This window comes from Marmota monax, unplaced genomic scaffold (genome assembly GCF_021218885.2).
Source record: "Marmota monax isolate L192 unplaced genomic scaffold, Marmota_monax_Labrador192_F-V1.1 WCK01_AAM20220418_F8-fsc00015, whole genome shotgun sequence".
Taxonomy (NCBI): Eukaryota; Metazoa; Chordata; class Mammalia; order Rodentia; family Sciuridae; genus Marmota; species Marmota monax.
In genome coordinates, this window is record NW_026692194.1 from 25,286,063 (window position 1) to 25,301,164 (window position 15,102).

At 33.0% G+C, this 15,102-nt stretch overlaps 1 non-coding gene across 1 annotated transcript; it reads right to left on the reverse strand.

Annotated features, from left to right (window-relative positions):
- Positions 1-1,549: 1,549 nt before the first annotated feature.
- On the reverse strand, positions 1,550-1,656 carry LOC124080216 (U6 spliceosomal RNA). Its single transcript, XR_006847631.1, has one exon. It is a non-coding gene; the product is annotated as a U6 spliceosomal RNA (small nuclear RNA).
- Between the last annotated feature and the right edge of the window lie 13,446 nt (positions 1,657-15,102).

The window sequence follows — 15,102 nt, forward strand, 5'->3', positions numbered from 1 at the left end:
TTTTCTCCATTCAGAATGATGCTAGCCTGAGGCTTAGCATAGATTGCTTTTACAATATTGAGGTATGTTCCTGTTATCCCTAGTTTTTCTAGAGTTTTGAACATAAAGGGATGCTGTACTTTGTCGAATGCTTTTTCCGCATCTATCGAGATGATCATATGGTTCTTATTTTTAAGTCTATTGATGTGGTGAATAACATTTATTGATTTCCGTATATTGAACCAGCCTTGCATCCCAGGGATGAATCCTACTTGATCATGGTGCACAATTTTTTTGATAAGTTTTTGTATCCGAGTGGCCAGAATTTTATTGAGGATTTTTGCATCTAGGTTCATTAGAGATATTGGTCTGTAGTTTTCTTTCTTTGAAGTGTCTTTGTCTGGTTTAGGTATCAGGGTGATGTTGGCCTCGTAGAATGAATTTGGAAGTTCTCCCTCTTTTTCTATTTCCCGAAGTAGCTTGAAAAGTATTGGTATTAGTTCCTCTTTAAAGGTTTTGTAAAACTCTGCTGTATACCCATCCGGTCCTGGGCTTTTCTTAGTTGGTAGTCTTTTGATGGTTTCTTCTATTTCCTCAATTGATATTGGTCTGTTTAGGTTGTCTATATCCTCCTGACTCAATCTGGGCAGATCATATGACTTAAGAAATTTATCGATGCCTTCACTATCTTCTAATTTATTGGAGTATAAGGATTCAAAATAATTTTTGATTATCTTCTGTATTTCTGAAGTGTCTGTATTTCTGAAGCTCTTTCATCCCGTATGTTAGTAATTTGAGTTCTCTCTCTTCTTCTCTTCGCTAGCATGGCTAAGGGTCTGTCGATTTTGTTTATTTTTTCAAAGAACCAACTTTTAGTTTTGTCAATTTTTTCAATTGTTTCTTTTGTTTCGATTTCATTAATTTCAGCTCTGATTTTAATTATTTCTTGCCTTCTACTTCTTTTGCTGTTGTTTTGCTCTTCTTTTTCTAGGATTTTGAGATGAAGTATGAGATCATTTATGTAATCTGCTGCCTTTGTCTTGTAGCTTTTAAAATTCTCTCCTTATTCTGTATGTTGGGCATCTTCATTATAATGTGTCTAGGTGTGGGTCTCTTATGATTTTGCACATTCGGCGTCCTGTAGGCTTCTAGGATTTGGGGTTCTGTCTCATTCTTCAAGTCTGGGAAGTTTTCTCGTATTATTTCATTGAATAGATTGCTCATTCCTTTGGTTTGAAACTCTGTCCCTTCCTGTATCCCAATGACTCTTAAATTTGGTCTCTTGATGTTATCCCATATTTCTTGGATGTTCTGCTCATGGTTTCTTAACAGTCTTGCTGAGCTGTCTATGTTCTTTTCAAGTTGAAATACTTTATCTTCATTGTCTGATGTTCTGTCTTCTAAGTGTTCTACTCTGCTGGTAGTATTCTCAATTGAGTTTTTAAGTTGGCTTATTGCTTCCTGCATTTCTAGGATTTCTGTTTGTTTGTTTTTTATAACCTCTATTTCCCTGTATAGTTGATCTTTTGCTTCTTGGATTTGTTTATGTAATTCATTGTTGAAGTGATCCAAAAATATGGAACGCTTCACGAATTTGCGTGTCATCCTTGTGCAGGGGCCATGCTAATCTTCTCTGTATCGTTCCAATTTTAGTATATGTGCTGCCGAAGCGAGCACCGATTTAAAATTTTAAAATGCATTTTTAAATTATAAAATACATTATGGCCCCTTTGAGTAATATTTCAAACCATCTCTCATTCAAGTTAAATTCTATTTTATGTTTATCTTTAATTTTTGTCTGTTTCTATAGGGAAATAACACAGACTTAGAAATAATACACTATGAGAATAACAAGAAATGAATTTTTATTCATAAAGTCAAATCTCCCAGCTCACATTTAAGGTGTTATTTAAGTTGATGCGATCATTTCTACCTAAAAAATCTTGAAAAGAGGATAGAACTGAAGACAAAGAGATTGTTGTTCTCATAATAGGAGAAGTATATGACTATGATGGGATCCTTCTGGTAAATAGGATAATCAAATGAGAATCTTAAAAATAAATAAGAATTATCAGTTAATTATGGAGCAACAGCTAGCTCACTGTACTAATAAACCAAGAAAAAGAGAAGCTTTTAGTTTTAACACAGTTTTAAGTTCTGATTATAGAAACTTAAGAAAACTATGTAAGTCAGATTAACAAAAATAGTATTCAACTACAATGTTCCAAACATGGTGTTAGATATTAGGAACAAAAAGGCACACAAAATATGATTTCAGCTCTTGACTAATTCATCCTAATAGGATATATATATATATATATATATATATATATATATATATATATATATATTCCAATAACTAAAATGTTTTCCAATGTGATAATTTCATTGTGAATACATGAAAGTTTTTGTGGAATGGCAGAGGAATAATCAATCAATTTTGATTTGAGAATTGGCATTTAATATCAGATTTGGTAGGATGTCACCACTGAAAGCATTGACAAGAGGGATTTCCCCAGAATGTTGGGTGTGCTATTGTGTGTGAATAAATTAAGCCAGGATAGTATTGATACTAGTTTCAGTAGTTGGTAGAATTCCACTAGTTGGTAGAATGATGCAAAAAACTCCCAAGAAGGAAATAGTTGAAAATTCCTATCCTGTATAAATGGTACAATGTTCCACAATTAAACTGCTTTGAATGAATAATAGGTTACAACCTATTACAACTGTTTTAAATGAATAATAGGTTGTATGCTGGAGTAACAATGGAGAATTCATTCAGTCGTTTGTTCATCATAAGTTCATATAACATTTTCCACACATTTAGCACTGTTCCAGACATTAAGAAGATAGTTGTCACCAGATAGATAAAGTTTTTCATTCTAAAGTAGTAGAGAAAGTCTTGAGTCTGGACCTCAAGGTAAATTGGGGATCTAGTGACATAGTGTTAAGTAAGCTACTCCAACAAAAAAACAAAGGTTGAATGTTCTTTTTGATATGTAAATGCTAAGACACAACAAGGAGAGGCAGGGAAGAATAGAAGTTCAGTAGATTAGACAAAGAGGAATGACAGGAAGGGAAGGGGAGATGGGAAATAGGAAAGACAGTGGAATGAATCTGACTTTCCTACATACATATATAAATTCACCACATAGAATCTCTACATCATGTATAACCACAAGATTGGATCCTAATTAGAATAAGATATACTCCATATTTGTACAAATATGCCAAATTATACTCTATTGTTATGTGCAACTAAAAAGAACAAATAAAAAAAGAAATTAATTTTAAATAAAGAGTGAATCTTCAGCACAGAAACTTACATTTAAAACTACAGCACTAAGTAAGAAAGATCATCTTAAGTAGGGAAGAAAGAAAAGAGGGAAGGGAGAGAAAATTTGATCTTGTAACATATGAGAGTCACAAACAAAAGGTAGACATGCTAAAAGAAACTGAAAAGAAAGGACCAGTGTATTAGTTCAGGGAGTGGTCAGGAAAACTTTGACAGTGAGGAGCCCCGAAGACATTGTCATATATATCTAAAAGGAACAACAACAATAACAACAGCAACAAAAGAAAAAAGTAAAAAATGAAAGGAGCCATGAGCTAAGTGAGTGTGCCACATCTCAGTATTCCAGGTGAGACAAGGACTGAGAATCTACCATTGGGATTACCAGCATTGAAGTCATTGGTAGGCCAGAGATACATCTTTAATTCTGTGTAGGCAGTTAACTAGAATAACCTCCCAGAGGGATCATAACCTCTCATCCAAACAGAAATTGCACACCATCAAATGATGTTGAAGGTTTGGGGAAGATGAGAATTGGCATTTAATACCAGATTTGGTAAGATGGCACCACTGAAGACATTGGCAAGAGGGATTTCCCCAGAATGTTGGGGAAGAGAGCTTGCTTTAAAAAAAAATACAAAATAAAATACACACACACACACACACACATACACATGAGATGTGGAACATTAAAGACAATTGAATAGTATGTAAAGCAATTGCATGGAAATTTCCCGTAAGGCAGAACAATGTGTGAAAGGAGCAACAGGATAGGAATCTCAGTTTCCCTTGCCTCAGTCCTTGCTCTCATGTATTTTGCTTTATTTTCCACTTTATTTGGTATTTCTTGCTTGGACCTTGTCTAAACTACAATCCACACGCTTATCAAAGCAGCTCTTGAAAAACCTGTTCTGGCAGTTTTTGGGATATCAATATGCCAACAATTCCTGGTAGAAAGGAAAAAAAAAAACCTAGAACATGCTCCAACTGTCTCAGTAACAAGTTTCATGTCAATTAGAGCTGAAAAGTGCTACCCAGGTCAAAGCACATATCCCCTTGTGGTCCTCTCTCCATAAAATCCTGCTTTTACTCAGATGATCCCATTGTGCATCAGGTGAAGAAAGCCTTTAACCTTTATGTGAGTTACATAAACAATATTTTTTCCCTTTGACAAGAGAAATGGGGTAGCAAGTGCAAATAGATCTGCTCTCCAGGGAGGCATACAAAGATAAAAGTCATTTCTGTTTGTTTGTATTGAAAGCAATCCTTCAAATAGAAAAACTCCATAGTATGTGTGTAGGAGGGATGATGGACTATTGCAGGAAAAATGTTTGTGTACCACAAAAGATGGGATCCAGTAAAGAGGTGAAAAGTAGAAAGGAGAAGGAGAGCTTAGCCATCATTGGTGGGAGAAAGGAGAATGTCAGAAGAGCATTTGGTTTGAAGATAGAAGAAAATTATCTTTGAGTGACTTCTCTTTGCTCAGGGAAATAAGAATCATCCCATAAGAAGAAGAAAAAAGGAGAAAAGGGTTAACATTTTGAGGAGAGAAGAGAAGGTAAGATATGGTATCTTTCGTGTCATTGATCTCTAATTTATTGGATTATGAGCCTAGAGTTTGAGCTTACCTGGGAAATCTGATAGAATCAAAAAGCGATATGAGGATTCCATTTGAAAATGTATTTACATGTTATTTTCTAACCAATGATGATATAAGATATTTAAACAAGTGACAGTTAAGACTGGTTTTCTTGTAAACATTCTGGTTTCTGAAACTTTTGTGGAAATGATTTTTTTACAAGACACATTCAATTGATGTCAAATATCAAAGATTATCACTGTGAGGATAAGAAAGAAATAATTTGTGTAAATGTATACTTAATAATTACTCTTTGAAGTTAGTTCCACAAAAACTCACAAGCCAAATAAACTTTTTTAATCTATAAATTTTAGATTTCTTTCTCATATATTCCCTTGGATACCATTTGAAAATATGAATATGTGAATATAAATTCTATCTTTCCCAGGAAGTATGTTTCAAAACACCATGTCTTCCTGATTACAAAAATAGTCCATGTAAATCTTGAGAATTTGCGAACTATAAAAATCTATAATGAAGTAAATAAAAATTATCTGTAATCTTAAGATGCAGATGTAATCATTTTAATAATTATACCATATGTCATTATATACATTTATCATCACCTATTTAATTGTTTTTATAGGATATTTATGGATACATACTGCATTTGTAAAGGAATTTGCTAATGAAAATTGGAGAAGTGGGAGTGCGGGCTGCATAATTACAACCTGAGAGTAGACACTTTTGAAACTACAGCAAACTAGGAAAATAAAAGGATGTAAAATTACAACATCACAATGCAAAGATTTGAAAGATTTTATTACAGTCTCTGAAAACATGGTGTGGCTGCCTATCTTCCACCACTTTTAATCTCCACATGACCTGGACCCAAATCAGGAATAAGCCTTGATTCTTTCTGAATCAGAGCAGAGCATGTATTGTATTACTTTGGGAAACTTCGAATCAAAAAAAAAAACCAGGTCAGGTCAGCCATATGGCAGTGTTTTTAAGCTTGCTGCAAGTCCTTTTATCAATGCAACTTGTTATTGTGACAGGGCAAGGTTTTCTGAGTCAAAAAAAAAAAAATGTGCCTGAACTGAGCCAAAGTTTTGATATTTTAAGAGTTTAAAAAATTAAAATGTTATACATAAAATAGAAAAAGCAAAAGTAGTTTTAAAAATAGCATCCCAGACTACCTTTTCTCTTCAAAAAGTAATTACTGGATCCACAGCATTTCAGTAAAATAGATGTAGGGAAAAACAGATTCCTATCAAAATCACTTATCCTCAGGGTAACTTTGTTCATGTTTAAAATTCTAAGATGAAAGAAAAGAAGAAAGACCCTTAGGTTTCTTTTAAGGTTTCTTTTGGTCTTCAGATGAAATATGATATTATAATAATGGAATCTATTTTGCTTGGGGTTCCTCCCTGCCTACACATGCGCACGCGCACGCGCGCACACTCTCTCTCTCTCTCTCTCTCTCTCTCTCTCTCTCTCTCTCTCTTACTTGTCAGAATCACAGACTCATCAAGTACAGAGATAGTAAGACCAACATTACCTGGAAAAATTGAGTTCAGAGAGAGACATTTGAAAGTAAAATAAAAATTTTTAGTTAATTGTCTCATTCTTCAATATCATCACACACTGAGATGTCTGATAGCCAATAATAGAGAAAATAAAGAATTACAAGAAATTGGTAAAAAATAAATGTTATTTTCTTTGCCTTCCAGATAGCATCTTCCTAGTTACAGAAGCTGGACATGCTTGGGCCTTATTGCAAGGCTGACCAAGATAGAATGAAGTAGATCTCTGAATGAGTTATATTAACCCTGGTCATTGGGCAGCCACAGAAGGAAAAAGTGACTTGCCAAATGATGTGGGAATGTGCGAAATCTAAGCAATAGGAACACTTTTGAATACAGTATATTCTAAAAGAATGGTGGAGTTGCCAAATAAGTTTTGGCAGGAATCAAGTAGAATGATTTTTAGCAGTAGAGATAAGTCCCAAGCAGTAGGGTAAGATCTTTCTCCTTTAACAAAACAAATATTCCAGTTCAGCCTGTAGTTCTAAAGGACTCATATGATGGACACAGGCTCTTGCATACAAGACAGAAACACAGAGAAGTAAAAGTTTTAGTTGGAGATTAAATCCTGGTAAAACATGAGAAATGCAGATTTTATTGAACATAATATTATCTAGTAAATTTCAAAATAAATAATTACAATTTAATTTTACCTACTTGGAACTTAAAATATAATTTGAAATTCCTTGGATCAAAAAGGAAATAAAATGTGACATTTTAATACATCAATTAGAAGAATCAATAACAATTAATGCTTGATATCAAAACGTATTGAGAAAATAGTGATCAACCTTTAATATTAAAAAATAGAAAAATAATATTAAAAAGCCAAAGTACATTAAAAAGAGGAAATTGATAGATAAGAACTAAAATAAATAGGAAAAGGACAATTAAACTAAAAAAATGATTTTTAATACTTGATTTAAATATATGAAATATGTAACTGTTTTAAGGTTATAATTTAAAAAATATAAGGATAGCAAAATAAGGAAGGTAGTAAATTTAAGGAAATAACAAAGATATTGGAAAAATTAATAGAATTGAAGATTATGACCACAAATCTATTTGAAAATCTAAATAAAATAAATTTTCTAGCAATATATAAATTATCAAAATGAACTCAAAATATTTGAATATGCCAATTTCCTTTCAAGATTTGGAAAAGTGATTAAAGTTTTAAACATTGAAAAAGAGATGAGGACCAGATGTGTTCACAATTGAAATGTATTTAATTTTTGAATAAAATATCATTCCAAAGTTATTAAAACTCTTCCAAAGGCAAATTGAAGCTCCCCAATTTATTTTATAATGCCCACATATATTCAGAACCAAAATTTATTAGTCTGAAAAAAAGTGCTGCACACCTGTCTTTCTTACATATTTAGAGACAGAATTTACTTTTTAAAAATACAAGTAGATACCTGCAAAGTATTCACAGACCACTACCATATGGAAAGGGAGAGGTAATTCTAGAAATATGAGTGACTGAAACAACAAGAAATTGATCAATGCAAGGCTCCTTTTCAGCACTGGTTCATTTAGATAGTGACAATTTAGAGATGCCAGATATACAATGTTAGTTCTTAGTTTTAATTATACATGAAAATAATTAGTAGGGAAAAACTCATCAAATGCCAGAACTAAAATTTATTTAGTGGATTTTCCCTTTCTGTCCCTAAAAACAGTAAAAAGCTCTTTATATGTCACAGAGAAGACCATCAAGCCATGCTTAAAGCATGCCCAGTTAAAGCAAGTTCCTCATCTGATAGGAGTAATTTCCTTGCAGAGTTGAATTATGTCTTCCTCAAATTTCCATCTGTGAGCCTCAGTTTCATTCACTGACAGCCATGGTAACATATGCTTTAAACAGCTATCCTTTTTTTTCCCATTTTTTACTGATATTTAGTTTAGTATTCAATCAGACTATGTCTTATTTTCCACAACACTCATCAAAAAAAGTGTTATTTCAGTCTTTGCTAATTGTTTTTATCATTTTGGGGAAAAAAAGGGTGTTGGTGCAGAGCTCGGTATTTGTGGACCAACTATACAATCCTTGCCAGATGGAGCCATTGTCTGCAGAGCCTTCCACAACTGCCTCTTCAGTTTGCATTATCCCATAATGGTTTATAAGCATGGCTGGTTGATGTAAACTTGAAATGTTTAGTCCATCTGATTCACTAAGACTTAGCCATAAGGCTCAACATTAGGTTCTCAAATATTCTGTTCTTTCTTCTTTGCCAAATTTGAGATGGCATTGAGAAATGAATGTTCCAAATCATAATAAGAGAAAAATAGGATTCCAACTTAAGAAATAAGTCTAGTTGATGATGGTGATGATGAAGAAGATGATGATGGTGATGGTGATAGTAATAATAATGCACTTTCTTCTACAACAGCATCATTTTAAAAAGTATGACTCAAACATGAATGACTTTCAAGTGTAATACTGAGCTAAAAAACAGGTATAAAAAATGTCCATATTGTGTAACTCCATTCACTTTAGTTTTTTTCAAGACACATGTCTAAGAAAACACTTGTATACACATGTGATTATAATACTATTATCTTTGAAATATTCTGTTGAGTGTACATTTCTGTATAATGTTTTATTGGCACACATTTAAATAAGAAAATTTAGCTCAGAGAAAAAAGTTAATTTAGTGCAAGTTGACATATAGCCTCTATTTTATACCATTAAGTTGGAGGAGTTACTACAATAGTATGAAAATTTCACTCAATCACCATTTGGGGAGATGGATTTTGAACTCTTGAAACATCCTCTCCATCTATTTGTTCCTAAAGAAAATATGATTATGCACTGCATAATGATGTTGCAGTAAATAATAATCCACCTATATGATAGTGATCCTGTCATATTTTTAATTCTGTTTTCTAGTGATGTAATAGCAATTTTCAATTGTGCAAGTACACAGTGTGATTTCAGCACAATGGTGAGACTGCTTAGTGGCACATTGATCAGAATGCATCTCTTCTAAATTGAGTGATAGATGGTTTATTTTATATTTTATTTAGCAGAAGTTTAAGTTTACATGATTCCACAGGATCCTCTACAAGTTTGAGACATAGCCTATCAATCTCAATTCTGGATAATCCCCTTGATTCTCATATTTGAGTATTTCTGGAACATTCAGAACACACATACTGAGAATTGGAATTTGCCACCCAGTGGAGGGTAACCATGAAGTTAGAAACTGTGTCATAATAAGAAATGTTTAAAGAAAAGGATTATTTACCCTGGAAAAAAGTAACTGTATATTTGGCATACACTAGATGTTTAATAATTATTTGGTGAATGAAGGATGTTGGTTTCAAATAACGTATTTGAGTGAGTGTTTGTATATCACTGGAAAGAAATCCTAGTAGAAGACATATTTTTGTTCTATTTAAGAGAATTTTCACTATTAAAGATATTCAACATGCAATTGGCTGCCTGGTAATGAGTTTATAATCCTACAAGTAAGGGTATTCAAAGTGTGGTTGGATGATTTTTGCCAGGAAAAAAAGAATCAAGAAAGAAAGGAGTCAATTCTGTCAAATATTGTAGACAGTTTAAATTAAGACAGTAATAGAAATTTTTCTATTGAATTCAGCAATCTAATGGTCATTACAAACATTTATTAGAATGATTTTACTTGCAATTTTAATGAAAGTGCTTAAATCAGACATCACTCAACCTGAACTCATTACAGTATCCATCCTCACTTTAATATATTTTCAAAAGTATATTCTATAGCATAAGGAATCTGCTGGTAAAAGTCATTAAATTATGTAGTTACAGATTGACAGTCTATACTACTTGTGCCTTTATTCTAGAATTTGACTTTATGTGCAACTAAAATTTACTGGATCACTGCTTTTGATATTGATAGTCAAATTTGTCATTTTATAGATAAAACATATATGAATTGCCAAATGTCAAATAATAATAATCTAATAATTCTAGCTAACATGCAGTGTTTTAACAGTGTGCTAGACATTATTCTAAGAAGTTTACATGTTTCTATTTATATAATCCTCATTAAAACTGTGGTTGAAATGAACTCTTATTGTAATAATTTCACTAGTAGAAAAGTCTAGACACTTAGTGGTAATATTTGCCCAAGGTCACTTAACTAATGATGCTGCAGAACTCAGATTAAAATTGTGGAAAATTGGTCTCAAAACCCAGGCTCTTCATGCGGTCATCCTACTGCCTCTCACAGAAAAAAGGAGTGACCAAGTCATGATTTAAACTCAGACTTTTTTTATACCCCAAGCCAAGATTTATTTCTCTTATTTCTCAAAATGACAGAAATCTCCCTGACGTGTAGTGCAGAAAGAGGGAGGAGTCTAATTTATATAATTGTGTGAAAAGAAGAAAAGAAGGTCTGTGATTTGTGTGTAAGCCAGGGTAAACTCAACAATCCTACCTAGGATTTGAAAGGGACATTTTACATTGTAAGAGACAGAAAGACAGAGACAGATACAGAAGCAAGCATTTGATTTGTTTCTTGGTATCAATCTAATCACCAATGGGTTACACTAAACTTCAGCAAGAAGGCTATCTAAATATCAAGATAATATGATGCGTATCAAAGTAACATGATATATAAAAGTAGTATGATAAAACACAAAATAAGTAAAAGCTATGGCTTCATGTGAAATCTCCTCTTCTATAGCCTTTTGACTTAATTCTTGCATTTGAGAAACACCTCTATATGTTTACAGTTTATTATTAAATGCCGTCATGTTCCCAAGAAACAATTTTGCTAAAAAAATTTTGATGCACATTTTTAAAAGCGAACACAATATGTAAAAGAAGTAAAGACATTTCCTCTCTATCAAGGAAAATTTACTGGTTTAAATAATAACAATAAATAATTTTAAAATAAGTGAAGTAATACATGAATAATAGCCATGTAGAAAATTAGCTTTTTTTATACATAAGTGGCTGTAATTTTAGCCATATTGCACTAAGAATAAAGATCCTCATGGTAAATATTCATTTTAGTTTTATGAAATAGTTTGTCTTCTCCATAAGGAAAGAAATCTTATTCTATTTACCTTTATGTAGTTCTAATTTGGAAGAAAATAAATTATAACTGAATTAAGGAAACTATTCCTATATTTTTATCCATCAGATATGTTATAGAAGAGACATACGCAGAAGGTTAGAAAAGTTGCTATACATTTGTGTGGGAGCTGTGAAAATGCCTCAAAATTTAGTTAGATGCCCCCTGTCTATGTGAAAGCTTGACTACTTTTTCAGAAACAAAGAATGACAAACCTTCACTGATTTATCTCTCTGCCTCTGAAACCAAAATTAACCATACAGAACAATAGCACAAACAACAACAATGAAATCACTTATGGTGCTTTTATTTAATCATGAAAATATACTAAGAATTATAGAAATGTGCTCTGAGTCCTGTAGCGCTCACAACTACAGTAAATAACAACTCATAAGCAAAGAATTAAAGATCCGTAAGAGTAACACAATAATATACACACATATATCCCTTGAGTTTGTGTCCAAACAAAACTGAATCTACACTTTTTCTCATGAAGTTTCAACCTAAGGGGAAAGTAAAACTTGCATATTTAAATTATATTAGATTTATAAATTCATGATGCTGAAACTATCCATGCAATCTCACAGGTACCTGAGGGAGTGCTGAATAAAGCAAAGAGCAAATCTTTTTGTTTTTATACTTTCTTAATTGACTTCTGTTTCATTTTTTATCCAGTTAGAAGTACACTAAATTTTTCTCTCTAGTGCATTCTGGCTTAGGAGATATTTCCTTATAATTTTGGAGGGGAAAAACCTGTAAAGGATACTAGGAAGCTATTTTTGTATGTGTGACATGACATGATACATTACTTTGGATTTGAAGAACTTATTTTATGTGAGTCATGCACATGTTGCTTAGATTGCCCTGAATACAGGAAGGGATGTCTTAATAATTTTTAAGGTCTCCATTTTCAATAATCAATAGTTCTAAGACAGAAACCTTTCCAAAAAATTAGCCAATTTGTCTCACTTCTGATGCCATCTAAAATTATTTTGCAAAATGTCTTTGTTCCAAATAAATTGTGCTTCATATGTCTTAATTTCCTTCCCAAGTACCATTCTGCCAACACAGTCTGTCCGTGTGAATTCTTATTGCAAATTGGTAGCGGGGTAGTACAGGACAAATTGAGGAGAATTGTGCAATTCTATAAAATGTTTCCAAAGGGGCAATATCCTGGGACTCCAACAGTATTAAAATCATGGCAATCAGAGAATAAATGGGTATTATTTTTATAACATATAATTATACTAATTTAAATAAGCTACTTTTGCATGTTTTGTGAATAAGATAAAATTAATATTAAATAATCAAAATACATGAAATAACCCTTGCTTTTAAGCAAACATTTCAAAAATAAGGTGGCAACAGAAACCTCACTTTTCCCCAGATACCTGGTGTGTGGGGGTATTAAACATTTTATTGTTTCCTTTAAGAACTAATCCTCTGGACCTGGTAAGACAATTTTTGGTAGAAAATAAAACATACATATATATTTTTTTCTTTTTTCATCTCCAAATTTCCTTTCCCTTTCTCATATGTCTCTTTGTGATCTTTATACATTTTTATCCCTTAATGAAAGAATGATCTTGACTTTATTAAAGTTAGAGGAAAGTAAAGTTTCAGGAATTGGTAAGTTGCTTTTTCCTTTGTTATATTTTAATTAAATTACTTTCTCATTTTCCATTTTCGGAGTATTATGTTTGCAACATTTTCTTGAACTATGGAACTAAATAACAAATACTCAGGTGATGATGATAACATCTTATGGAACCACCTACATCCCAACTTGGACAATTCAAAGGATTTAGGTATTGTTCTCCTTGCCGGGGGGGGGGGGGGGGACTGACTAATGATTGCTAGAGAAGCTATATTTTAAACTAAAATGTTCTACCTTGTTTATAGAAATAATATGTGCTGGGCTTCATTAAAATTATCTTCAAATATCTGTACTTTTACACATGTTGTGGAAGATTAACTATTTCTAAAAGAAATGATGCAGGAACACTGCAAGATAAATTGAGCAGTTTCCCTTTATTCAGCAGAGAAAAACAAGAAAGTACAGAGAAAAACAAGAAAGAAAGAATGACAGGTGGGCACAGAAAAGAGAGGAAAAAGAATAGAAGCTAGTTCCTAGTGACCTACAAATATGATCAAGGATTAATTGAGATTAGTGGGTCAGGAGACAATGCGAGAGGAGTATAAAAGAGACTGAAGTTAAAACATAGTTGAGATAAATGTAGGAAAGGGAGCTGGTTCTTAAATCTACTGCACAGCATCTTTTGACATTAAACTATGACCACAGGGATAGGCATGTGCTTTGCAAGTTTCCCTGCAGTCTGTCTTGAATGTACCCTATATTCATTTCCCTGTTGCATAACAAATTACCATAAACTCAAACAAAAGCTATTTAGTACTTACAAGTCTACTAGTCAAAAATCTGGGTGGCCTTAGCTAGACTTCATTCTTAGGGTATCACGAGGCCAAAATCAAAGTCGTATCCAGACTGGATTCCTATTTGGAGTCCATGGGGCATCATCCAGATTGTTGGTATAACCCAGTTCCTATGGCTTTAGTGCTAAAGTCTCTTTTTCCTTGCTGACTGCCAGCTAGAGGCCCCTCCAATTTCCTAGATGCCACTTTATTCCTTCTCCCTCTGTCTTCCAACCAGAAGTGGCGACCTAGTCCTTTCCATGACATAAATCTTCCTGATTTTCTCTTCTGGCTCTGGACACAGAAAGGGTTCATTTAGTTAGGCCTGGCTTACCCAGGTTACTCCATATCCAAGGAGACAGAGTCAACTGATTAGTAACCTTAATTAAATCTGCAAACTGCCTTGGAACTTAGTCCTAGAAGAGATGTCTCATCAAATCACAGAGAAAATAATTTTACAAGGGCAAGTTATACTGAAGGTCATTTTTAGAAGCTTGCCTACCACATGCCTTCAAATATTTGGATGAGTGAATATCACCAGATATTTATACTGCATGCCATAAAAGCAGATTTCTAAAAGCTTACTCCACATATTGATATTTCCATGTAACCAAGTAAAACGAAATCATGGATTCCACTTCTATTTGTTTTTACCAAAGTAAAATAATAATTACTATGATGATTCCCCTTACTACTCTTCCCCATATCTTCCTTTAAGGAAAGAGTATAGGATGAAGGTAAAGATAAGTGCATATATTTTTAAAATCCCACTAACACTTCTCCAATTTGGAGATCAACTGAATGGCAAGGTGTGGAAAGCTCAGGGAAAATATGCAGATAAGCCCTTTCATGCAATCCTAGACCAATTTAACAATTTACCAGAGTCAGAAAATTGTAACAGCTCACCATTTGATTTTTCCAGAGTGAGAAGCAAACTAGAGGGAGAAGACCCGTAAATTCTACTTAGAGAAATTTTCTCCAGCAATAAAAATTATAGCAAAATGAAAGGAGGAAAAAGGCATCTCACGAATAAGAGCCACCCTCAGAAGGATGGTGAGTAGGTGGATAGCAGATATCTTGGATAGCCCAAAGAAATCTTTTCTACCAAAGAGCAATGTCACAGGTCAAACCCAAGGTTCACCTATCATTATACTCATGCAACCA